The following is a 25068-nucleotide window of genomic DNA, read 5'->3' as shown; positions in this document are numbered from 1 at the left end:
TATGAGCCCTCAGTATCTTACACTATAAGGTTTTACTACAGATGGGTGTTTGAAATGAAAACGTTGCAAAAGAAATACTGTGTCCTTTTCTTGTAAAAATGTCACCACCACTACCACAGTGTGTTCCCTTCGTGGTCCAAAGTATGGCGTGTGTTTCCAGCCAGGGAGGTCTTCTGCGGAGGAGCCGCCCTCTCCTCCTGTGACACGCAGCCATCTGGACCGTGGGGGTGTGCAGGGAACACGCTGTTGATTCATATGCCATCCCCTGCTGGCATCTCTAAAATGGGCCCTCTGGTTGGAGCTGTGAAGCAAGTCAGGCCCTCCCTCCCCCATGCCTTCTCCAAGTACTTGAGAAAGAAAGGGACGTGACAAAAAGTGTGTAAAGATCCAAGAATGTGGAATGATGGTTGGGTGGTCCCTGAGGGTAACTGGACAGAAAGCCAGTGACTTTCTTCAATCCAGTTTTAGAATCTGTGACCAGAAGTATGATACCCAGAATTATGGCTCTCAAATGACATTTTAAGGTGGCCTGGAGTTCCCAGAAGGTGCTTTAGGGATCCCTGCAATGGAGTGGTTGGGCTCCAGGCCTTTCCTCTCCTCCCACCCCATCAGTCACAATAGATCCACTTTCTTCCACTTCTTTGTTCTCTTCTTGAACCACTCTCCCAACAGGTGTTTGCATGGCTGGCTCCTGCTCATCCTCCAGGTCTTAGCTTGAATGTTTCCCACTGTGGGAGTTCTTCCCTGATCACTAGATTAAAGTTAAGGGGTGGCTAGTGGGAAGCAGCCGCATAGCACAGGGAGATCAGCTCGGTGCTTTGTGAACACCTAGAGGGGTGGGATAGGGAGGGTGGGAGGGAGACGCAAGAGGTAGGATATTTGGGAATATATGTATATGTATAACTGATTCACTTTGTTATAAAGCAGAAACTAACACACCATTGTAAAGCAATTATACTCCAATAAAGATGTTTAAAAAAAAAAGAAATTTAAGGGGGATGATAACGGAAAAATAAAGTACCTTAACTGATACTACAGTTCAGAGCTAAAGAATTAGAAATTTGACCACATGTTCAGCATGGCTCTGGATCGTAAATTTCCCTCCCCCATTATCTCCATCTCAGCATCCATTTATTGCTGTTGTTTGTACAGCACTTACCTTCTGTATATATTTGCGGTTTTTAATTTGTTTCTTTTCATATTTCTTCTGTCTCTCCTACCAGACAGTAAGCCTCATGATGGCAGGGACAAATCTGTTTTACTTCCTCCCTATCTCTAGGATCTGTCACACTGTCTGAAACATACTAGATGCTCAATTTTATCATCTGTGTGTGATGTAGAATTTTGTTTGGGAACAAAAAAACTTTTACTTTTAAAATGAAAATTTTAAAGCCAGTTATCTAGAATAGAAGAAATGGAATCCAGCCCTACTCACTCCGTGCTTGTTCACACCAAAGCTGGAGTTCTGTGCACGACCTCTGAATCATGAACTATAGCAGATGCTAATTCTGCCTGGCTCAGACCCCCTGGCCTCCCATTTACTGGGCAGGTGTGCCCATCTTCCAGTAGCTGTGGGTGCTGCTGCCAAGACTCATACCTGTGATCTTTCCTAGAGGTGTGCCTTCATGTGACTAGAGTTGCCATACTTCCTCCTGTCCAGAAGTGTCCAGGCAGCCCCCACGCAGTGACTAACTAGAGCAGAGTTACAGAAGCTCAGCTTCCTGGAGTCAAGTGGGGTAAATTCTGGGGCAGAGGGGACTCCCCAGAGCTCCTGCGGGCTTAGGCTTAATTTTCTTTCTTTTTTAAAAAAATAAGATATAGCACAATATGATCTTCGGTTTCAGGTGTACTACATAGTAATTTGACATTTGCATACACTATGAAATGATCACCACAATAAATCTGGTAAGCATCTGTCCTCATACAAAGTTATTACAATATTATTGATCATATTCCTTTTGCTGTGTGCTCTGTCCCTGTGGCTTATTTTATAGCTGGAGGTCTGTGCTTTTTAATTCCCTTCACCTGTTTCACTTCTACTCCTACCCACCTCCCCTCTGGCAACCATATTCTCTGTACCTATGTCTCTTTTCGTTTGTTTTGTTTTTTGGATTCCACATATAACTGAGATCGTACGAGATCATCTCTGTATGACTTATTTCACTTAGCACAATACCTTCCAGGTCCATCCATGTTGTTGCAAATGGCAAGATGTCACTTTTTTTGGCTAACATTTCACTGTATATTTATACTACATCTTCTTTATCCATTCATCTATTGATGGACACAGGTTGCTTTCATATCCTGACTATTGTAAATAAAGTTGCAATGAACATTGGGGTGTATATATCTTTTTGAATTAGTGTTTTTGCTTTTTGTGTGTGTGTGTTGGGGGGTGGGTAAATATCCCAAAGTAAAATTGCTGGATCATATGGCAGTTCTATTTTTAAGTTTTTGAGGGACCTCCATATCGTTTTCCACAGTGACTGCATCAGTTTACAATTCCACCGACAGTGCACAAGTGTTTCCTTTTCTTCACATTCTCACCAATGCTTGTTATTTGTTTTCTTTTTGTTGATAGCCATTCTGACAGGAGTGAGGTGATACCTCCTTGTGGTTTTGATTTGTATTTCTCTGATGGTTAGTGATGTTGAGTATCTTTTCATGTGTCTGTTGGCCATCTGCCTGTCTTATTTGGAAAAACGTCTATTCAGGTCCTCTGCCCAGTTTTAAATCAGGTTGTTTTTTTGATGTTGGATTGTATGAGTTCTTTGTATATTTTGGATATTAATCCCTTATCAGATATATCATGTGCAAATATCTTCTCCCATTCAGTAGGCAGCCTTTATGTTTTCTTTTTTTTTTTGATAGTTATTTGTTTATTTATTTTGGCTGTGCTGGGTCTTAGTTGGGGCACATGGGGTCTTCATTGCAGCATGTGGGCTTTTTTTTTAAATTAGAGTATAATTGTTTTACAATACTGTGTTAGTTTCTGCTGTAGAACAGAGTGAATCAGCTATATGTATACATATATCCCCTCCCTCTGGAGGCTGTCACGCATCCCACCTCTCTAGGTCATCACAGAGCACCGAGCTGAGCTCCCTGTGCTATACAGCAGCTTCCCACTAGCTATCTATTTTACACATGATAGCATATATATGTCAGTGCTACTCTCTCAGTTCATCCCACCCTCTCCTTCCCACCCTGTGTCCACAACTCCATTCTCTACATCTGTGCCTCTTCTGCACTGCAAATAGGTTCATCAGTATAATTTTTCTAGATTCCATATATATGCGTTAATATACAATATTTGTTTTCCCTTTTCCTGGCTTACTTCACTCTGACAGATTCTAGGTCCATCCACCTCACTACAAATGACACAATTTCGTTCCATTTTATGGCTGAATAATATTCTATTGTATATATGTATCACATCTTCTTTATCCATTCCTCTGTTAATGGACATTTAGGTTGTTTCCATGTCCTAGCTGTTGTAAATAGGACTTCAATGAACATTGGGGTGCGTGTGTCTTTTTTTTTCACATGTTTATTGAAGTATAATTGCTTTACAATGTTGTGTTAGTTTCTGCTGTACAACAAAGTAAATTAGCTATACGTATATATATCCCCATATCCCTCCCTCTTGAGCCTCCCTCCCACCCTCCCTATCCCACCCCTCTAGGTGGTCACGAAGCACTGAGCTGATCTCCCTGTGCTATGCAGCTGCTTCCCACTAGCTATCTACCTTACATTTGGTAGTGTATATATATCAGTGCTACTCTCTCACTTCTCCCAGCTTCTTCTTCTGCCCCTGTGTCCTCAAGTCCATTCTCTATGCCTATGTCTTTATTGCTGCCCTGCCACTAGGTTCATCAGTACTGTTATTTTAGATTCCATATATATGTGTTAGCATACAGTATTTGTTTTTCTCCTTCTGACTTACTTCACTCTGTATGACAGACTCTAGTTCCATCCATCTCACTACAAATAACTCAATTTCATTCCTTTTCATGGCTGAGTAATATTCCATTGTATACATGTGCCACATCTTCTTTTTTTTGAATTAGTGTTTTTGCTTTTTGTGTGTGTGTGTTGGGGGGTGGGTAAATATCCCAAAGTAAAATTGCTGGATCATATGGCAGTTCTATTTTTAAGTTTTTGAGGGACCTCCATATCGTTTTCCACAGTGACTGCATCAGTTTACAATTCCACCGACAGTGCACAAGTGTTTCCTTTTCTTCACATTCTCACCAATGCTTGTTATTTGTTTTCTTTTTGTTGATAGCCATTCTGACAGGAGTGAGGTGATACCTCCTTGTGGTTTTGATTTGTATTTCTCTGATGGTTAGTGATGTTGAGTATCTTTTCATGTGTCTGTTGGCCATCTGCCTGTCTTATTTGGAAAAACGTCTATTCAGGTCCTCTGCCCAGTTTTAAATCAGGTTGTTTTTTTGATGTTGGATTGTATGAGTTCTTTGTATATTTTGGATATTAATCCCTTATCAGATATATCATGTGCAAATATCTTCTCCCATTCAGTAGGCAGCCTTTATGTTTTCTTTTTTTTTTTGATAGTTATTTGTTTATTTATTTTGGCTGTGCTGGGTCTTAGTTGGGGCACATGGGGTCTTCATTGCAGCATGTGGGCTTTTTTTTTAAATTAGAGTATAATTGTTTTACAATACTGTGTTAGTTTCTGCTGTAGAACAGAGTGAATCAGCTATATGTATACATATATCCCCTCCCTCTGGAGGCTGTCACGCATCCCACCTCTCTAGGTCATCACAGAGCACCGAGCTGAGCTCCCTGTGCTATACAGCAGCTTCCCACTAGCTATCTATTTTACACATGATAGCATATATATGTCAGTGCTACTCTCTCAGTTCATCCCACCCTCTCCTTCCCACCCTGTGTCCACAACTCCATTCTCTACATCTGTGCCTCTTCTGCACTGCAAATAGGTTCATCAGTATAATTTTTCTAGATTCCATATATATGCGTTAATATACAATATTTGTTTTCCCTTTTCCTGGCTTACTTCACTCTGACAGATTCTAGGTCCATCCACCTCACTACAAATGACACAATTTCGTTCCATTTTATGGCTGAATAATATTCTATTGTATATATGTATCACATCTTCTTTATCCATTCCTCTGTTAATGGACATTTAGGTTGTTTCCATGTCCTAGCTGTTGTAAATAGGACTTCAATGAACATTGGGGTGCGTGTGTCTTTTTTTTTCACATGTTTATTGAAGTATAATTGCTTTACAATGTTGTGTTAGTTTCTGCTGTACAACAAAGTAAATTAGCTATACGTATATATATCCCCATATCCCTCCCTCTTGAGCCTCCCTCCCACCCTCCCTATCCCACCCCTCTAGGTGGTCACGAAGCACTGAGCTGATCTCCCTGTGCTATGCAGCTGCTTCCCACTAGCTATCTACCTTACATTTGGTAGTGTATATATATCAGTGCTACTCTCTCACTTCTCCCAGCTTCTTCTTCTGCCCCTGTGTCCTCAAGTCCATTCTCTATGCCTATGTCTTTATTGCTGCCCTGCCACTAGGTTCATCAGTACTGTTATTTTAGATTCCATATATATGTGTTAGCATACAGTATTTGTTTTTCTCCTTCTGACTTACTTCACTCTGTATGACAGACTCTAGTTCCATCCATCTCACTACAAATAACTCAATTTCATTCCTTTTCATGGCTGAGTAATATTCCATTGTATACATGTGCCACATCTTCTTTATCCATCCATCTGTTGATGGACATTTAGGTTGCTGCCATGTCCTGGCTATTGTAAATAGTGCTGCAGTGAACATTGTGGTACATGTATCTTTTTGAATTATGGTTTTCTCAGGGTATAATGCCCAGTAGTGGGATTGCTGGGTCATAATGTAGTTCTGTTTTTAGTTTTGTAAGGAACCTCCATACTGTTCTCTACAATGGCTGAATCAATTTGTATTCCCACCAACAGTGCAAGAGGGTTCCATTTTTTCCATACTGTCTCCAGCACTTACTGTTTGTAGATTTTTTGATGATGGCCATTCTGACTGGTATGAGGTGATGCCTCATGGTAGTTTTGATTTGCATTTCTCTAATAATTAGTGAGGTTGAACATCTTTTCATGTGTTTGTTGGCCATCTCTAGGTCTTCTTTGGAGAAGTGTCTATTTAGGTCTTCTGCCCATTTAAAAAAAATTGTTTTTATTTACAGTTTTGGCTGCATTGGGTCTTCATTGCTGCGTGCAGACTTTCTCTAGTTGAGTCAAGTGGGGGCTACTCTTCACTGTCGTGGCTTCTCTTGTTGTGGAGCATGGGCTCTAGGCGTGTGAGCTTCAGTAGTTGTGGCACGTGAGGTCAATAGTTGTGGCTCGTGGGCTCTAGAGCTCAGGCTCAGTAGTGTGGCACACAGGCTTAGTTACTCTGTGGCATGTGGCATCATCCTGGACCAGGGATCAAACCCATGTCCCCTGCATTGGCAGGCAGATTCTTAACCACTGTGCCACCAGGGAGTTCCATTCTGCCCATTTTTTGATTGGGTTGTTTGGCTTTTTTGTTATTGAGCTGCATGAGCTTCTTGTATATTTTGGAGATTAATCCTTTCTCCGCTGCTTCATTTGCAAATATTTTCTCCCATTCTGAGGGTTGTCTTTTCGTCTTGTTTATGGTTTCCTTTGCTGTGCAGAAGCTTTTAAGTTTCATTAGGTCCCATTTATTTATTTTTGTTTTTATTTTCATTACCCTACGAGGTGGGTCAAAAAGGATCTTGCTGAGATTTATGTCAAAGAGTGTTCTGCCTATGTTTTCTTCTAAGAGTTTTACAGTGTCTGGACTTACATTTAGGTCTTTAATCCATTTTGAGTTTATTTTTGAGTTTTGTTTTGGTATTAGGAAGTGTTTTAATTTCATTCTTTTACATGTAGCTATCCAGTTTTCCCAGAACCACTCATTGAAGAGGCTGTCTTTTCTCCATTGTATATTCTTGCCTCTTTTGTCAAAGATAAGGTGATTGTATGTGCGTGGTGTTATCTCTGGGCTTTCTGTCCTGTTCCATTGATCTGTATTTCTGCTTTTGTGCCAGTACCATATTGTCTTGATTACTGTAGCTTTGTAGTATAGTCTGAAGTCAGGGAGCCTGATTCCTCCAAATCCATTTTTCTTTCTCAAGGTGGCTTTCGTTATTTGGGGTCTTTTGTGTTTCCATACAATTTGTAAATTTTTTGTTCTAGTTCTGTGAAAAATGCCACTGGTAATTTGATAGGATTGCATTGAATCTGTACTTTGGGTAGTATAGTCATTTTCACATTATTGATTCTTCCAATCCAAGAACATGGTATATCTCTCCATCTGTTTGTGTCATCTTTTATTTCTTTCATGAGTGTCTTACAGTTTTCTGAATAGAGGTCTTTTGCCTCCTTAGGTAGGTTATTACTAGGTATTTTATTCTTGTGGTTGCAGTGATAACTGGGATTCTTTCCTTAATTTCTCTTTCTGATCTTTTGTTGTTAGTGTATGTGAATGTGAGAGATTTCTGTGCATTAATTTTGTATCCTGATACTTCACCAAATTCATTGATTAGCTCTAGTAGTTTTCTGGTGGCATCTTTAGGATTTTCTGTGTACAGTATCATGTCATCTGCAAACAGTGACAGTTTTACTTTTCCAATTTGTATTCCTTTTATTTCTTTTTTTCCCTCTGATTGCCATGGCTAGGACTTCCAAAACTATGTTGAATAATAGTGGTGAGAGTGGGACCCTTGTTTTGTTCTGATATTACAGGAAATGGTTTCAGTTTTCCACCATTGAGAATGATGTTTGCTGTGGGTTTGTCATATTTGGCCTTTATTGTGTTGAAGTAGGTTCCCTCTATGCCTACTTTCTGGAGAGTTTTTATCATAGATGGGTGTTGAATTTTGTCAAAAGCTTTTCCAGCTACTGAGATTATCATATGGTTTTTATCCTTCAGTTTGTTCATATGGTGTATCACATTGATTTATTTGCATGTAGTGAAGAATCTTTGCATCCCTGGGATAAATCCCACTTGGTCATGGTGTATGATCCTTTTAATGTGCTGTTGGATTCTGTTTGCTAGTATTTTGTTGAGGACTTTTGCATCTGTGTTCATCAGTGACATTGGTGTGCACTGTTTTCTTTGTTTCTTGATATTTTTGGTTTTGGTATCAGGGTGATGGTGGCCTCGTAGAATGAGTTTGGGAGTGTTCTTCCCTCTGCAATTTTTTGGAAGAGTTTGACAAGGATAGGTGTTAGCTCTTCTTTAAATGTTTGATAGAATTCGCCTGTGAATCCATCTGGTCCTGGGCTTTTGTTTGTTGGAAGATTTTTAATCACAGTTTCAATTTCAGTGCTTGTGATTGGTCTGTTCATATTTTCTATTTCTTCCTGGTTCAGTCTTGGAAGGTTGTATTTTTCTAAGAATTTGTCCATTTCTTTCAGGTTGTCCATCTTATTGGCATAGTTGCTTATAGTAGTCTCTTATGATCCTTTGTATTTCTGCGGTGTCAGTTGTAACTTCTTTTTCATTTCTAATTTTATTAATTTGAGTCTTCTCCCTCTTTTTCTTGATAAGTCTGGCTAATGGTTTATCAATTTTGTTTATCTTCTCAAAGAACCACCTTTTAGTTTTATTGATCTTTGCTATTGTGTTCTTCATTTGTTTTTCATTAGTTTCTGCTCTGGTCTGTATGATTCCTTTCCTTCTACTAACTTTGGGGTTTTTTTGTTGTTGTTGTTGCTCTTCTTTCTCTTATTGCTTTAGGTGTAAGGTTAGGTTGTTTGAGATTTTTCTTGTTTCTTGAGGTAGGATTGTATTGCTTTAAATTTCCCTCTTAGAACTGCTTTTGCTGCATCACATAGGTTTTGGGTCATAGTGTTTTTGTTGTCATTTGTTTCTGTATTTTTTTTGATTTCCTCTTTGATTTTTTTAGTGATCTCTTGGTTATCTTGTAGCATATGGTTTAGCCTCCATGTGTTTGTGTTTTCTACAGGTTTTTTCCCCTGTAATTGACATCTAATCTCATAGCATTGTGGTCAGAAAAGATGCTTGATATGATTTCAGTTTTCTTAAATTTACTGAGGCTTTATTTGTGGCCCAAAATATGATCTGTCCTGGAGAATGTTCCATGTGCACTTGAGAAGAAAGTGTATTCTGCTGTTTTTGGATGGAATGTCCTGAAGATACCAGTTAAGTCCATCTGGTCTAATGTGTCATTTAAGGCTTGTGTTTCCTTATTAATTTTTTGTCTGATCTGTCCATTGGTGTAAGTGGGGTGTTAAAGTCCCCCACTATAATTGTGTTACTGTTGATTTCCCCTTTTATGGCTGTTAGTATTTGCCTTATGTATTCAGGTGCTCCTATGCTGGGTGAATAAATATTTACAATTGTTATGTCTTCCTCTTGGATCGATGCCTTAATCATTATGTAGTGTCCTTCCTTGTCTCTTGTAACATTCTTTAAAGTCTGTTTTGTCTGATATGGGAATTGCTAGTCCAGTGTTGTTTTGATTTCCATTTGCATGGAATATCTTTTTCCATCCCACCACTTTCAGTCTGTATGTGTCTCTAGGCCTGAGGTGGGTCTCTTGTAGACAGGATATATACGGGTCTTGTTTTTGTATCCATTCAGCCAGTCTGTGTCTTTTGGTTGGAGCATTTAATCCATTTACATTTAAGGTAATTACTGATATGTATGTTCTTATTACCATATTCTGAATTGTTTGGGGTTTGTTTCTGTATGTCTTTTCCTTCTCTTGTGTTTCCTGCCTAGAGAAGTTCCTTTAGCATTTGTTGTAAAGCTGGTTTGGTGGTGCTGAATTCTCTTAACTTCTGCTTGATTGAAAAGCTTTTGATTTCTCCATCAAATCTGAATGAGATCCTTGCTGTGTAGAATAATCTTGGTTGTAGTTTTTTCCCTTTCATCACTTTTAATATATCCTGCACTCCCTTCTGGCCTGCAGAGTTTCTGCTGAAAGATCAGCTGTTAACCTTATGAGAATTCCCTTGTATGTTATTTCTTGTTTTTCCCTTGCTGCTTTTAATATTTTTTCTTTGTGTTTAGTTTTTGTTAGTTTGATTAATATGTGTCTTGGTGTGTTTCTCCTTGGGTTTATCCTGTATGGGACTCTGTGTGCTTCCTGGACTTGATTGACTATTTCCTTTCCCTTGTTAAGGATGTTTTTGATTATAATCTCTTCACATATTTTCTCAGTCTCTTTCTTTTTCTCTTCTTCTTCTGGGACCCCTATAATTTGGATGTTGCTGGACTTAATGTTCTCCCAGAGGTCTCTGAGACTGTCCTCATTTCTTTTCATCCTTTTTTCTTTATTCTGCTCCTTGGCAGTTATTTCCACCATTCTATCTTCCAGTTCACTCATCCGTTCTTCTGCCTTAGTTATTCTGCTGTTGATACCTTCTAGTGTATTTTTCATTTCATTTATTGTGTTGTTCATCACTGATTGTTTGTTCTTTAGTTCTTCTAGGTCCTTGTTAAACATTTCTTGCATCTTCTCCATCCGTGCCTCCATTCTATTTCTGAGGTTCTGGATCATCTTTACTATCATTACTCTGAATTCTTTTTCAGGTAGATTGCCTATTTCCTCTTCATTTATTTGGTTTTGGGGGTTTTTACCTTGTTCCTTCATCTGCAAGATATTTCTGTGTCTTCTCATTTTTTCTAACTTACTGTGTTTGACGTCTCTTTTCCCCAGGCTGCAGGGTCGTAGTTCCTCTTACTTCTGGTCTCTGCCCCCAGTGAGTGAAGTTGGTCCAGTGACTTGTGTAGGCTTCCAGGTGGGAGGGACTGGTGCCTGCATTTTGGAGGGTGGAGCTGTGTCTTTTCCCTCTGATGGGCAGGACCATGTCAGGTGGTGTGTTTTGGGTTTTCTGTGAGCTTAGTATGACTTTAGGCAGCCTGTCTGCTGATGGGTGGGTTTGTGTTCCTGTCTTGCTTGTTGTTTGGCATGAGGTGTCTAGTGGTGAGGGCTGCAGGCAATTGGGTGGAACTGGGTCTTGGATTTGGATGGAGGCCTCTGTGAGAGCTCTCACTGTTAATATTCTCTGGGGCCAGGAATTCTCTGGTGGTCCAGCATCCTGGACTCAGTGCTCCCACCCCAGAGGCTCAGGCCTGACTTCTGGTCGGGAAGCCACAACCCTGCAAGCTACTTGTCATGGAAATAAAGGGGATTAAAGAAGAAGACGAAAAAAAAAGACAAACAAAACCCCAGACAAATGGTAAAAGCAAAATCAAAGATTGAAGAACAGAAACAAAGAAACACACCCAAAAGAAACAAAAACAACCAAAGAAAACAAAAAAGAAGAGAACACCACACAGACAAAAGAACCCCAAAATGAAATCAATTAAAAACAAAACTAACAAAAACACAGAACAAAAAACAAAACCAAAGCAGAGTGCCAGCTGAAGAATAAAGCAACGAAAACAGAAGAAACAGACAAAAGTGATTAAAAGGAAAAAAAAAAAGGAAAAGGGAAAAAAACCACAGGACAACAGAAGAGCAAAGTAAAAATAGAAATATAAAAGATTAAAAATATATTAAAAAAAACAGAACAAAAAAGCAAAGTAAAAATAGAAATATATAAAAAGATAAAAAATATGTTTAAAAAAATCCCCAAGGACTACATAAAAAAAAAAACACCCCAAAAAACAGAACTAGCAACAGAACAAATCAAAACATAATAGTAGTAATAATGTTTTCCTGGGGTCTCAGATGTCAGTGTCCTTGCCCCCGCTGTGAGCCACAGCCCACCTTTGCCTCCCCACGAGGCCCTCCAGTGCCGAGGCTGGTCTCTGGATCTGCTGTGGGCCTGTGGAGATAGCTTAGACTCTGATCTGGCCCTACTCCCACATGTGCTTGCCCCCAAAGTCCACGGCTGCTAGAGCTAGACTGTTTTCATTTGTGGGAACACCCGTCCGCTCAGATATTCTGTACACGCAGGGTCTCCCTAGCTGATGACGGGGATTTAACCTGCAGGTTGTACAACTGATGGAAAGATTTTCACTCCTCTTCCTTAGTCACCCCACCCCTGGGGCCTGTCTGTGGTTTTATCCCCAGCTCTGCATGTGGGCCACCCACAGGAGTTTGCTACCAAGGCTGCCCTGGAGCACTTGGGTCTGCCCTGGTGAGGACAGGGCGTGGAGGTGGTATGGCTCCTTGGATCATGGGAGCCCTGGCGGTGCCAGGTGTGCAAGGAAGCCAGCGGCCATGGGCTCAAGAGATATGACCCTAGTGGGAGCCTTTTCTAATGCCTGGTGGAAGTTGCTGAAGGCCAGCCCTGGCTAGGCTTTTTCTAGTGCCTGGTGGTAGGCATGTGAGGGCCAGCCCTGGCCGGGTTTCTTTTAGTGCCCAGCGGCAGATGCGTGAAGGTCAGCCCTGGTAGGACTTTTTTTATTGCCCGGCTGCAGGTGCCGGTTTGTGGAGAGACAGAGGCTACGGTGGTGGCTCCGTGTGACTCAGCAGAAGTGCCCTGCTTCCATCGCAGTCTGGTTTTCCTTCATAGGCATTCCCTGTTGTGGATTTCCTCCCTCCCGTCCCCTCAGGCCATCTCCCCACAGCCAACAGCAGTCGTCGCCCAGGTTTGCTCTCTAATCACCACGCACCAGCTCCCAGCCCCTGTGTACACTGGTGGACACACGTCCCTGCCTGGGGCACGCAGGACTGTGGTGGCTCGTCTGCCACAGATCGGTTGCTTCAACCTCCTCTGACAGCCTCAAATGTTTCCCTTCTGTCCCAACCTATTTTGCTGTCGGTGAGGGGGCTTCCCCGGATGTCGAAATCTCTCCCCTGCTTCATTTCTCCCCTCCACCCCCCAGGGTGCAGGTCCTGTCCCACTTCCTCCCCTCCTCCTTCTCCCTTCTTTCTTTTGTCCTACCCAGTTATGTGGGGATCTTTATAGTCCTTTCTGGTGTCCAGGGTCTTCTGCTAGTGTTCAGCCGGTGTTCTGTGAGAACTGTTGCATCTTTAGATGTATTCCTGATGCATCCGTCCTCCTACTCCTCTGTTATCTTGGAACCCCCCGCATGCTGGCTTTTTAGTCGTGGCATGTGGGCTTCTTAGTTGAGGCATGCAGACTCTTAGTTGCAGCATGCATGTGAACTCTTAGTTTCCTAAACAGGGATCGAACCCGGTCCCCCTGCATTGGGAGCATAGAATTTTACCCACTGGGCCACCAGGGAGGTCCCGTTTATGTTCTCTTGGTAGTGTCCTTTTCTGTGCAGAAGCATTTAGTTTAATGTAGTCCTATTTGCTTATTTTTGTTTTTGTTTTCCTTGTCTGAGGAGACAAAGGAAAAAAAAATACTGCTAAGATAGATGTCAAATAGTGTACTGCTTATATTTTCCTCTTGGAGTTTTATGATATCAGGTCTTATATTTAAGCCTTCGATCCGTTTTGAGTTTATTTTTGTATACGGTGTGAGAAAGTAGTCCAGTTTGATTAGTTTGTATGTAGCTGTCCAGTTTTCCCCACATCATTTACAAGACTGTCTTTTCCCCATTGTATACTTTTGCTTCCTTTGTCATAAATTAATTGACCATATAAGCATGGGTTTATTTCTGCACTCTCTATTGTGTTCCATTGATTTATATGTCTGTTCTGGTAACTGTTTTGATTACTGTAGCTTTGTAGATGTAGGTTGCAATTAGGGAGCATGATACTTCTAACTTTGTTCTTCTTTCTCAAGATTGCTTTGGCTCTTCAGGGTCTTTTGTGTTTCCATATAAATTTTAGGATTATTTGTTCTAGTTCTTTGAAAAATGCATTGGAATTTTGATAGGGATTGCACTGAATCTGTAGATTGCTTGAATAGTATGGTCATTTTAACAATATTCAGTACAGTCCATGAGTGTGGCATATCTTTCCATCTGCTTGAGTCATAATCAATTTCTTTCATCCCTGTCTTACAGTCTTCTAAGGACAAATCTTTTACCTCCTTTTCTAGGTTTATGCCTAGGTATTTTATTCTTTTTGATGAAATTGTAAGCAAGGTTGTTTTATTACTTTTTCTTTCTGAGAGTTTGTTAATGAATACAAATGCAACAGATTTCTATATATTTTGTATCCTGCAATTTTACTGAATTCATTTATTAGTTCTCATAGTTTTTTGGATTTAAGATTTTCTGTATATATTATCATGTCATCTGCAAACGGTGACAGTTTTACTTCTTTCTTTGTAATTTGGGTTCCTTTTATTTTTCTGATTCCTGTGGCTAGGATTTTCAGTATTATGTGTCTTGCTTAACTAAGACTCCTGATACTATGTTGAATAAAAGTGACAAGAGTGGGCATCCTTGTCTTGTTCCTCAATTAAAGGGAATGCTTTCAGCTTTTCTCTGTTGAGTATGATGTTGGCTGTGGGTTTGTCATATATAGACTTTCTTACATTGAGATATGTTCCCTCTATACCCACTTTGTTGAGAGTTGTTACCATAAATAGATGTTGAATTTTGTCATGTTTTTTCTGCATCTATTGAGATGATCATATGATTTTTAGTCTTCAGTTTGTTAATGTGGTGTACCACATTGATTAATTTGAGGATATTAAACCATTGTTGCATCCCTGGGATAAATCCCTCTTGATTATGGTGTATGATCCTTTTAATGCACTGCTGAATTCTGTTTGCTAATATTTCATTGAGGATTTTTGCATCTATGTTCATTAATGATATTGGCCTATAATTTTCTTTCTTTGTGAAAATCTTTGTCTGTCTTTGGTATCACAGTGATGCTGGCCTTGTAGAATGAGTTCAGAAGCATTCCTTCCTCTTAATATTTTGGAATAGTCTGGCTAGGATAGGTGTCAGCTCACCTTTAAATGCTTGGTAGAATTCACCTGTGAAGCTGTCTTGTCCCGACTTTTGTTTCTTGGGATTTTGTTTTAGAAGTAACTGATTCAGTTTCATTCCTGGTAATCTGTCTGTTCATATTTTTTTATTTCTTCCTGATGCCATCTTTGGAGATTGTATGTTTCTAGGAATTTATCCACTTCTTCTAGGTTATCCATTTTATTGGCATATGATTGTTCATAGTAGTCTCTTAATCCTTTGGATTTCTGTGGTGTCAGTTGTAACTTCTCTTTCATTCCTCGCTCCCTCCCTCCCTTCCTTTTTTTTTTTTTTTTTACAAACTTTTAACATACTTTATTGATTTAGGGGCCAAACAAGGCATCATTTGGACAGTTAAGAAAGGCACCTCATTGAAAATAATACATCACAGTGCTGTTGAGTGATCCCAGTCACAGGATTTGAGGATGGAAAGGACAGTCTTTGGATAATGTTGCTTAGGACACTTGCTTATTTATTAAAAAGGGTTCTTTCACACGACATGGGTGGAGGAAGGCAAGAGTGTAGGAATGTAGCATATGCTGGGTGGCTGCCAAGAGCTTACCCACGAGAGCAGGTGGGCTGGTAAATCAGTGATAAGTTGGGAGGGGAGTGAGACCAGCTGCCCCACCTGCCCCATGACTCCAGTAAACCTGATGTGCTGAGCCATTGCTCCCATGTGCACACTCCATATCTCTTTCAAATGGGGAGATGACTTTTTGATCTCATGGTATGGGGAACCATGGTTAGTAGTTAACTCCTGCCCTGTTCCAAGCTACAGGACAGACAGGACAACAGTGTGATTTCCTGCGTTCCTGGGCTGGCATGAGGTTCCCATAAAAGCTGAGGTCTTAGGGCACTGGCTTTAAAAAATACTGTCACCAGTCTGGAGTAAATGACAACGTGATTCCTTAGAAATAATACTGCCTCTCCCTGTTTCTATTGCTATCCTCCAGTCAGTGTTTTAAAAAATTAATTTTTCCCTTTGCTTATACTTTTTGAGACTTCTACTCCATGTAAAAGCAATCGCTTCACCACAGCACTGCTGCTCTTCCCATTCTCCTCTTGACCCCTCACCACTCCTCCCTCTCCATCCTTACCCTGACCACCCCTGCCCTCTGCCCAGTATCTAAGAGCAGGGATCATGCCATGGAGTGATGAGCAGTGGTGTAGCCTTGGCCTTTTGTTACTAGGATGTAACTTTGGAGAAGGCTGCTAGGATGCTTGCAGACATGACATCGGGGGTCTGGGATGCATCAGTGGTAGAGTGGATCCCCCGTTTACTGTAGTAAACCAGTGGGGTTGTCTGAGTGTGGTAGGCCTCCAGGCAGATTTTTAAGGCCTTCTCATTATCATCTGATCGGTGGACCAAGGGTTCCCCTGTGATGTCATCTTTCATGGGCTCCGTTGGGAAGTTGAACTCCTTGTGGTAGGAATGGCCACTCTGGGGGTGAATCTGTCATCCTGTGATTCTCCAGATCAGCAGAGAGTCTGGAATGTTGAATTCAGTCACAGAATCAAGCTTCTGTTTCCTCTTTTCCATGAGGTCATCAAGCATTTCTGCCTGCCCCACAGTTCAAGGGAAGCCATCTAGAAGAAAACCATTTTTGCATGGAGGGGTCTCCAAATTTTTCTCAATGCACTCCACGACCATTCCATCTCTCACCAGTTTCCTGGCACCCATAGTTGCCTTCAGCTTTTTTCCCAGCTCTGAGCCAGAAGCCACTATGGCCTTCAGAATGTCTCCAGTAGCCAAATGGCAGACACGGAAGTTTTCAGCGAATTTGGGTGCCTGGGTACCCTTGCTGGCTCTGGGCGGCCCCAGAAGCACAGACCGGATGCCTTTAGGACACTTTTGAGCCCATTTGACTGCAGGCACGTTGGGAACCATGGCCGCCGAAGCCTCTCACTCTCTTTCATTTCCGATTTTATTTATTTGGGCCTCTTTCATTTTTTTCTTGATGAGTCTGGCTAAAGGTTTATCAATTTTTATCAATTTTATGTTTTCTAAGAACAAATTCTTAGTTTTATTGATTTTTTTTCTATGTTTTTCTTAGTCTCTATTTCATTTGCTTCTGCTCTGATCTTTATTATTTCCTTCCTTCTACTAACTTTGGGTGTTGTGTGTTCTTTTTCCTCTAGGCATAAGGTTAGATTGTTTATATGAAATTTTTCTTGTTTCCTGAGGTAGGTCTGTATTGTTATAAATTTCCCTCTTAGATTTGCTTTTGCAACCCATTCATTTTGGATCATTGTGTTTTCATTTCCTCTTTGCTTCAGGATGCACTGGTTGTTTAGTAGCATAGTGTTTTGTGTTTTTTGCAGTGTTTTCCTTGTAGTTTATTTCTAATCTTATACCATTGTGGTCAGGAAACATGCTTGATATGATTTCAGTCTTTTTAAATTCATTGAGATTTGTTTTGTGGCTTAGCCTGTGATCTATCCTGGACAATGTTCCATGTGCACTTGAAAAGAATGTTTTTCTGCTGTTTTTGGAGAAATGTTCTTTATGTGTCCGTTAATTCCATCTGATGTATCATTTAAGATCAGGGTTTTCTTATTGATTGTCTGGATGATGTGTCCATTGAGGTAAGTAGGGTGTTAAAGTTCCCTACTAATTATTGTATTACCGTCAATTTCTCTTTTTATCTCTGTCAATATTTGCTTTATGTATTTAGGTGCTCCTATGTTCAGTGCATATATATTTACAATTGGTGTATCTTCTTGTTGGATTGATCCTTTTATCATTATGTAATGCCCTTCTTTGTCTCTTGTTACAATACTTGCTTTAAAGTCTGTTTTGTCTCATATAAGTATAGCTACCCCAGCTTTCCTTTTGTTTACATTTGCATGGAATACTTTTTTCCATCCTCTCACTTTCAGTCTCTGTGTGTATTTAGCTCTGAAGTGAGTCTCTTGTAGGCAGCATATAGATGGGTCTTGTTTTTATCCATTCATCCACTCTGTCTTTTGATTGGCAAATTTAGTTCATTTACAATTTAAAGTAATTCTTGATAGGTACGTACTTATTGCCATTTTGTTGATTGTTTTCCAGTTGTTTTTGTATGCTTTTTAGTTTTCTTACACTTATTTTGCTCTCTTCCCTTGTGATTTGATGACTATCTTAAGTGTTTGGAATCCTTTCTCTTTTTGTGTGTGTTTCTATTATAGTTTTTTGGTTTGTGGTCACCATGAGGTTCATATAAAACAATTTATATATATGGGGTTATTTTAAGTTGATGATCTCTTTAGTTTGAATGCGTTCCAACAACCCTGTGTTCCTCCCAACCACATTTAATGTTTCTGACATCATATTTTATATCTTTTTATTTTGTGTATCACTTAACTACTTATTGTGGATATAGATGTTTTTTGCTACTTTTGTCTTTTTGCTTTCCTACTAGCTTTATAAGTGGTTGATCTACTACCTTAACTGTATGTTTGCTTTTACCAGTGAGATTTTTTCTTTCATAATTTTTATATTTCTAATTGTAGCCTTTTCTTTTCCACTTAAAGAAGTCCACTTAACGTTTCTTGTAAAGTTGGTTTAGTGGTGCTAAACTCTTAGGTTTTGCTTATCTGTAAAACCTTTTATCTCTTCTACAAATCTGAATGATAACCTTGCCAAGTAGTGTATTCTTGGTTGTGGGGTTTTTCCTTTCATCGCTTTGGGTATATTGTGCCACTCCCTTCTGATCTGCAAAGCTTCTGTTGAAACATCAGGTGATAGTCTTATGGGAGTTCCCTTGTACATAACTAATTGCTTTTCTCTTGCTGCTTTTAAAATTCTCACTTTAACTTTTGCCATTTTAAATATGCTATGTCTTGATGTGGCCCTCTTTGGGCTCATCTTGTTTGGGACTGTCTCTGCTTCCTGGACTTGGATGTGTTTCCTTTGCCAGGTTGGGGACGTTTTCAGCTATTATTTCTTCAAATAATTTCTCTGCCTCTTCCTCTTAACTCTTCTCCTTCTGGGACCCCTACAAGGCTAATGTTAGTATGCTTGATATTGTCTCAAACTATCATTTCTTTGATGCTTTTTTTCTGTTCAGCTTGGGTGATTTCCACTACTTTGTCTTGCAGATCCATTCCTCTGTATCATTTAATCTACTGTTGATTTCATCTAGTATATTTTATTTTATTTTATTTTTGGCTGCATTGGGTCTTCGTTGCTGTGCATGGGCTTTTCTCTGGTTGAGGCGGTCAGGGGCTACTCTTCGTTGCGGTGCGCAGGCTTTTCGTTGTGGTGGCTTCACTTGTGGATCATGGGCTTTAGGCACACAGGCTTCAGTAGTTGTGGCACGTGGGCTCAGTAGTTGTGGCTCGTGGGCTCTAGAGAGCAGGCTCAGTAGTTGTGGCTCATGGGCTTAGTTGCTCCGTGGCATGTGGGATCTTCCCGGACCAGGGCTTGAATCCGTGTCCCCTGTATTGGCAGGCGGATTATTAACCACTGCGCCACCAGGGAAGCCCTTGTCTAGTATATTTTAAAATTTCATTTATTGTATTTGTCAGCTCTGTTTGGTTCTTCTTTATATCTTTAAACTCTATTGACATTCTCACTGTGTTCATCCATTATTCTCCCCCTTTTTAAGAATTACCTTGAACTCTTTATTGGATAGATTGCATATCTCCACTTTTTTAGTTTATTTTTTCTGGCTTTGTCTTGATCCTTTATTTGGAACATATTTCATTGTCTCCTCAATTTGCCTAATTCTCTGTGTTTATTTCTATGTCTGAGATAGCTTTGTTACATTTCTCAATCTTGGAGAAATGTACCAGAAATGTGGAAGACTTCCTATGAGGTCCAGTACCTTTCTGTTTTGGCAGAGCCAACTTACTCATCATGCTGGTAGACGGGGTGGGCTCCTGGCTTGGTTGGCTACAAGGCCTTGCCTCATGTGGTGGCTGTGGGTCTGCCAATGGGCAGGGTAGGCTTTCTGTGACATTGGTTGCATGGCCTTTGGAGCCTGGTGTTGGTGCCAGACTTCTGGTGGGTGGAGCGGGCCCCCACGTGGTTGGGTGTGAAACCTGGGGGGCCTGGTGCTGATGCTGGCCTGCTAGTGGGTGAGGCCAGTTACTGGTGTGTCTAGGTGCACAGCCTGTGGGTCATAGAGCTGGTGCCAGGTTACTGGTAGCTGGGTAAGACCCCAATGCTAATAGGCTAGAGGGAGGATTCCAGACTACTGCTTCTGTGCTGGGACTTGAAGTGTGTGAGATTTTGCTTATGCCCTCTGAGAGCTGAGTCTGTTTTCCATAACCCTCCATCTCTCCCAAACATAAGCCCCACTGGTTTACGAAGGCAGACATTCTTCAGGTTTGTCTTCCCAGTGTAGGAGCCCAGTATGGGGTTTGGACACCTTGTTCCTTCGGGAGGTCTTCTAGCATTGTGATATTTTTCCCATTTGTGGGTTGTGGGTCCTGACTAACCGTGTCTCTGCCCCTCCTACTTGTTTCATTGTGCTTCCCTCTTTATATATATATTTAGTTGTGGAACATCTTTTCTTCTCGTCTTCAGGTGGTTCTCATAGACACTTGCTCTGTAAGTAGTTGTAATTTTGGTGTGTTCATGGGAAGAGGTGAGTTCAGGGTTTTCCTCCTCTACCATCTTGGCCTGGATCAGGCTAGACTTCCTAAACAACAAAATCCTTGCTCAACTTTCTTCTCTACTTCATATGGGTTTCCTCCCTCTCTTATGGGTTCCCCTCTGAACTCTCCCTTAAGAAATCACTTACATAAAAGTCCCTGTCTCAGACTATACCTCTTAGGAATCTGACCTAAGATATAGAAATGCACTAAGGTAAATGACCTGGGTACTGCTGAGATCACCTGACACTGTGTCATATAAGAAACAGTGGGTAGAATAGGACTCTTTAGTAGGAAAGACTTTGGACTGGGAAGCTGTCATCATGGGATAAGAACCTGTCACCATGGAAGAGGAACCTGACTTGTTCTTTTCTCCTTGAAAGAGTAGAACAAACCTCTGTATATAGACGCTTCAGAGCCATGTATGCCACCTCAGTGTGGACAGAACTGTCTAATAGGGGATTCCAAAGGTTAGTAAAAGATTAACCACACTATATTAGTTTCTATTGCTGCCATAACAAATTAGCACACATTTAGCACAACACAAATTTATTAGCTCATAGGTCAGCAGTTCTGGTACATCATGACTCAGTTGGATTTTTTGCCTTGACTCTCAGACCAAAACCAGTGTGCTCCTTTCTAGAGGTTCTTGAGATCAATGTGCTTCCAAGCTTCTTTAGGTTGTTGGTCAAATCTAGTTCCTTGTGTTTGTAGAACCAAGGTCCCCATTTCCTTGTTGGCTATTAACTGGGGACCATCCTCATTCCTTGGAGGCCCCTTCTGGTCCTTTCACATGGCCCCTATATCTCAGAACCAACAGTGGCACATTGAAACTTTCTCATGCTTAGCGGTCTCTCTGGCTTCCCCATCTGCTACTTCTGTCTTCTGCCTCAGTCAGAATAAGTTCTGAGCTTTGAAAGGGCTCATGTGATTAGATTGGGCCCACCCAGATATCTTAATATAGATATTAAGATTCCTATCTTAATATCTATAACCTTAATTACATCTGGAAAGCCCCTTTTGCCATGTAATATAATGTATTCACAGGTTTTGGAAATGAGTGGACATCTTTGTTAGTGGGTGTTATTCTGCTGACTGTAGTTTGCCCTCTGCCCCTTACAGATTCATGTTCCTCCCAAATAAAAAATACATTTGCTCCATCCCAAAGTCTCAAAGGTCTCATCCCATTACAACATCAACTCAGAGTCCCCAAATCTCATCAGTTCAAAATTCCCATCATCTAAATCGTCTAAAATTATGTACGGATGAGGCTCTTGGTATAACCTATTATGTACAACTCCTGAGGCACAATTCCTCTCCATCAGGGGACGTATGAAACTAAAACAATTTATCTGCTTCCAATAGACAATGATAGGTTAGGCATAGGATAAGTTACAGACGTTCCAGGTTAAATAAGGGAGAAATGGAAGGTAAAAGGGAGCTACTAGGTCCAAGGCAGTTTCAAAATCCAGCAGGGCAAACTTCACTAGGTTTCAAGGCCTGGAAATAATCCTCTGTGGTTCTTGGTTCCATGCTAAAAACCTATTGCATCCGTTTTTCTCAGGCGCTCTCCCATTCAAGTACTAACCAGGCCCAAAGCTTGCTTAACTTCCAAGATCAGTTGAGATCAGGTACACGGGTAGAGGTGAATGACCAGGATGCTGCTGAGAGCACCCAACATTGTGCCATATAAGACATAGTGGATAGAATAATGACTGCTTAGTAAGAAAGACTTTGGACAAAGAAGCTCTCGTCATGGGAGGGATGGATCCTGTTTTCTTCATGTTCCCAAATGAGTAGAACAAAGGCCATTGTATATAAGGTTCAAGGAGAAGTATTTCAGCTCAGAAAGAGTCCTCTGGTAGATTTCTGTTGGAGTCCAAAAATGGTTAAAGACTAACCACCCACCTGTACTTTTCCATGAAGCTTTCCATAGTCCTTCCCTCATCAGGCCTGGATGCTTACCTCTCATTCTCTCCCATTAGCATATTGTTCAAAACTGGTGAGGGCCTAACAGGACTGAAAAACAAACCAGAAGTCAGGTTCAGTTAGCTGTTAAAACCCTAGACGGGCTTCCCTGGTGGTAAAAAAAAAAAAAAAAAAAAAAAAAAAAAAAAAAACCCTAGACATTTGCAGAGCGTGAAGGAAACACAAATAGCAATCTAAACCTGGTGTTATGTTAGTAATTAAGGGCATGAGTTTAAGAGTCAGATACCTTGGTCACACTCTCAAGTTTACTAGTTCTGTGATCTTGGGCATATTATTTAACTCTCTGAGTTTGAGTGTTTGCAGCTTTGTCATGGGGGTGGTAACTCCTACCTATAGGGGTGTTATGCAGATTCACCCAGGAGCTAGATGGGAGGCATGGAGCTTGGCATATGGTAAGCATTCTGTAAATGGTGGCTGCTATTATTGTGGTCTGGTAATCTAGTTATGTATTCCCTCTTCCACTAGACAGTCAAGTTCCTTGAGACCTGACATGTTACAAAGTCACTGTGCTACATCTATTTTATTTTAAATTATTTTTTAAAATAATTTTTAAAATTTCATTTTATTGAGATGTAGTTGATTTACAATATCATAAGTTGCATGTATGCAACATAGTGATTCACAATTTTTAAAGGTCATACTCCATTTATAGTTATTATAAAAATCGGCTGTACTCCCTGTGCTGCACAATATATCCTTGTAGCTTATTTATTTTATTCTTTGTAGTTTGTACTTCTTAACACCCTACCCCTATCTTGCCCCTCCCTGTTACATTTATCTTTGATATCTCTGTAATGTTTATTACGTGTTAGGTCCTTAGTAATTATTGAATTAAATAACTAAACTTTATTATTTAGTTTATTTGGGACAAACTTTATCCCAAAAAACTTTGGACATCGCTAACACCACTGGCCAAATATTTGAAAGCTGGCATCTCATTCTATTACTTTCTATTGTTCCCAGGATCATAGTGTCCAAAGGAACAAGATAAATCTGTCAAACCATCTTTAATGCAGATTTAGCAAAAAGTCAGTTATATATCAAAACAAATTAAGGGAATTGTGTATGTGCAGAGATTCAGATGGTATGGTCTTACGTTCCCAAATATCCATTTTTTGTGAAGACTAAAAAAATAATTTAACAGTAAGTTTACTTCGCTGTACAGTAGAAACTAACACAACATTGTAAAATAACTCTACCCCAATTAAAAAAAACAGTAAGCTTATATCATTTTTACATATTTCCATTGAAACTGCTTTCCCATCTCTCTGGAATTTGAAGTCTTCTGTATAAGACCAAGATCTTCATGAGAACCTGAATGGCCTTACACAGCCTGTCCTTTTCCTAGCCCTGACCTCTTGGGCCTCATCTCCCAGCACCCTCTTCATCACTCTCTCCACTCCAACAGCACTGTGCAACTCACCATCTGCCGAAACCTCTAGGCATGATATCACTTCCGGAGTGTAAGCCAGGTATGTTCTGTGTTTTACCTGGCACATAGTGGTCCTTCAGTATTTCTTGAATTATTCAGGCAGACCCAGTGGCGACGATAGCCAGTATCAGATCACAGAACAAGTGGCAGGGAAGGCATTCTGCCAGGCTTCATTCTGTAATATACTTTCAGGAATACTAATAACCATTCAGGGGCAACAAGAAAAATAAGGATGAGTTTCAGTGATTGAGAGTGTGCTGAGTGCCAGCCCAGCCAAGCACTATACATGCTTACCTCAACTCAACTTCACCATCCTGAGGATCAGAAAACATTCAGGCACGTGCCTAAGGTCACACACCTAGTAGATGGAGTGGACAGGATCCATTTAACTGTAGTGGATGAATTTTAAAACTTTTAAGAGCTTTCCAAATAGTGAGGTTTCATTTTTAACGTTTGTTTTTGTTTTATTATGTGGGCAAAGAATGTGTCCTATATCACTTCTGCCTTTTGGAATCCATTTGAGATTTTTCTTGGTGTTCTGGTATGTGATCAATCTGTTTAAATATTCCATGGAATCTTGAAATGGAAATCTATAGGATCCAAAATAGAATTGTCTATTAATTCAGTCTTACTAATTATATCACTTAAATCTTTTACGTAGTTATTTTTTAGTACTTGATCTTTCAAACATTGAGAATGCTGTTAATATTTGAAAGTAACTGTTTTTTATCCACTTCTGTGTGCCTCACCATGTTTGCCATTTGTTTTAATATCTAATATGGAGATCAGTACCAGACAACTGTTATTGAGAGTAAGTTTCTGTATGTTTTCAAGTACTCAAGAAAAGATTGAGAAATGGAAAACTGAATCAAAGGAAAATTATGGAGGTGGCTACAATGAAAGAAGCCAGTGGAGATAAAGGTGTCACCTTTAAATATCAAATCAAAGCCAAGTGGTGAAACATGGGCAGTAAGCGTGGTGGTTAGAAGCAGAGACCCTGGAACCAGACTTCCTGGCATAAATCCCAGCAGTGCAGTTCAATAGACTGGGCAAGTTATTAACTTCTCTATGCTTCCATTTCTTGGTGTGAAAAAATGGTGATAATAATAGTACCTACCTAAGGAGGTTATTGTGATGATTAAACAAGTTACTATTTATAAAGTGCTTAGAAGAGTGCTTAGCACATAGCAGTGTATAAGTA

General features: G+C 40.3%; 1 protein-coding gene and 1 pseudogene across 1 annotated transcript in view; one reads left to right on the top strand and one right to left on the bottom strand.

The window, feature by feature from the left end:
* Positions 1-25068, top strand: part of ERC2 (ELKS/RAB6-interacting/CAST family member 2) — an 823240-nt gene that overhangs the window by 219148 nt on the left and 579024 nt on the right. The gene's annotated exons all lie outside the window — the stretch shown is intronic.
* Positions 16053-16754, bottom strand: LOC112400551 (adenylate kinase 2, mitochondrial pseudogene; annotated as a pseudogene).

The sequence above is a fragment of the Neophocaena asiaeorientalis genome, unplaced genomic scaffold, assembly GCF_003031525.2.
Source record: "Neophocaena asiaeorientalis asiaeorientalis breed wild unplaced genomic scaffold, Neophocaena_asiaeorientalis_V1.1 scaffold251, whole genome shotgun sequence".
Classification (NCBI taxonomy): domain Eukaryota; kingdom Metazoa; phylum Chordata; class Mammalia; order Artiodactyla; family Phocoenidae; genus Neophocaena; species Neophocaena asiaeorientalis.
Note: the sequence above shows the minus strand (reverse complement) of the source record. Positions and strands in the feature narration are given on the sequence as shown.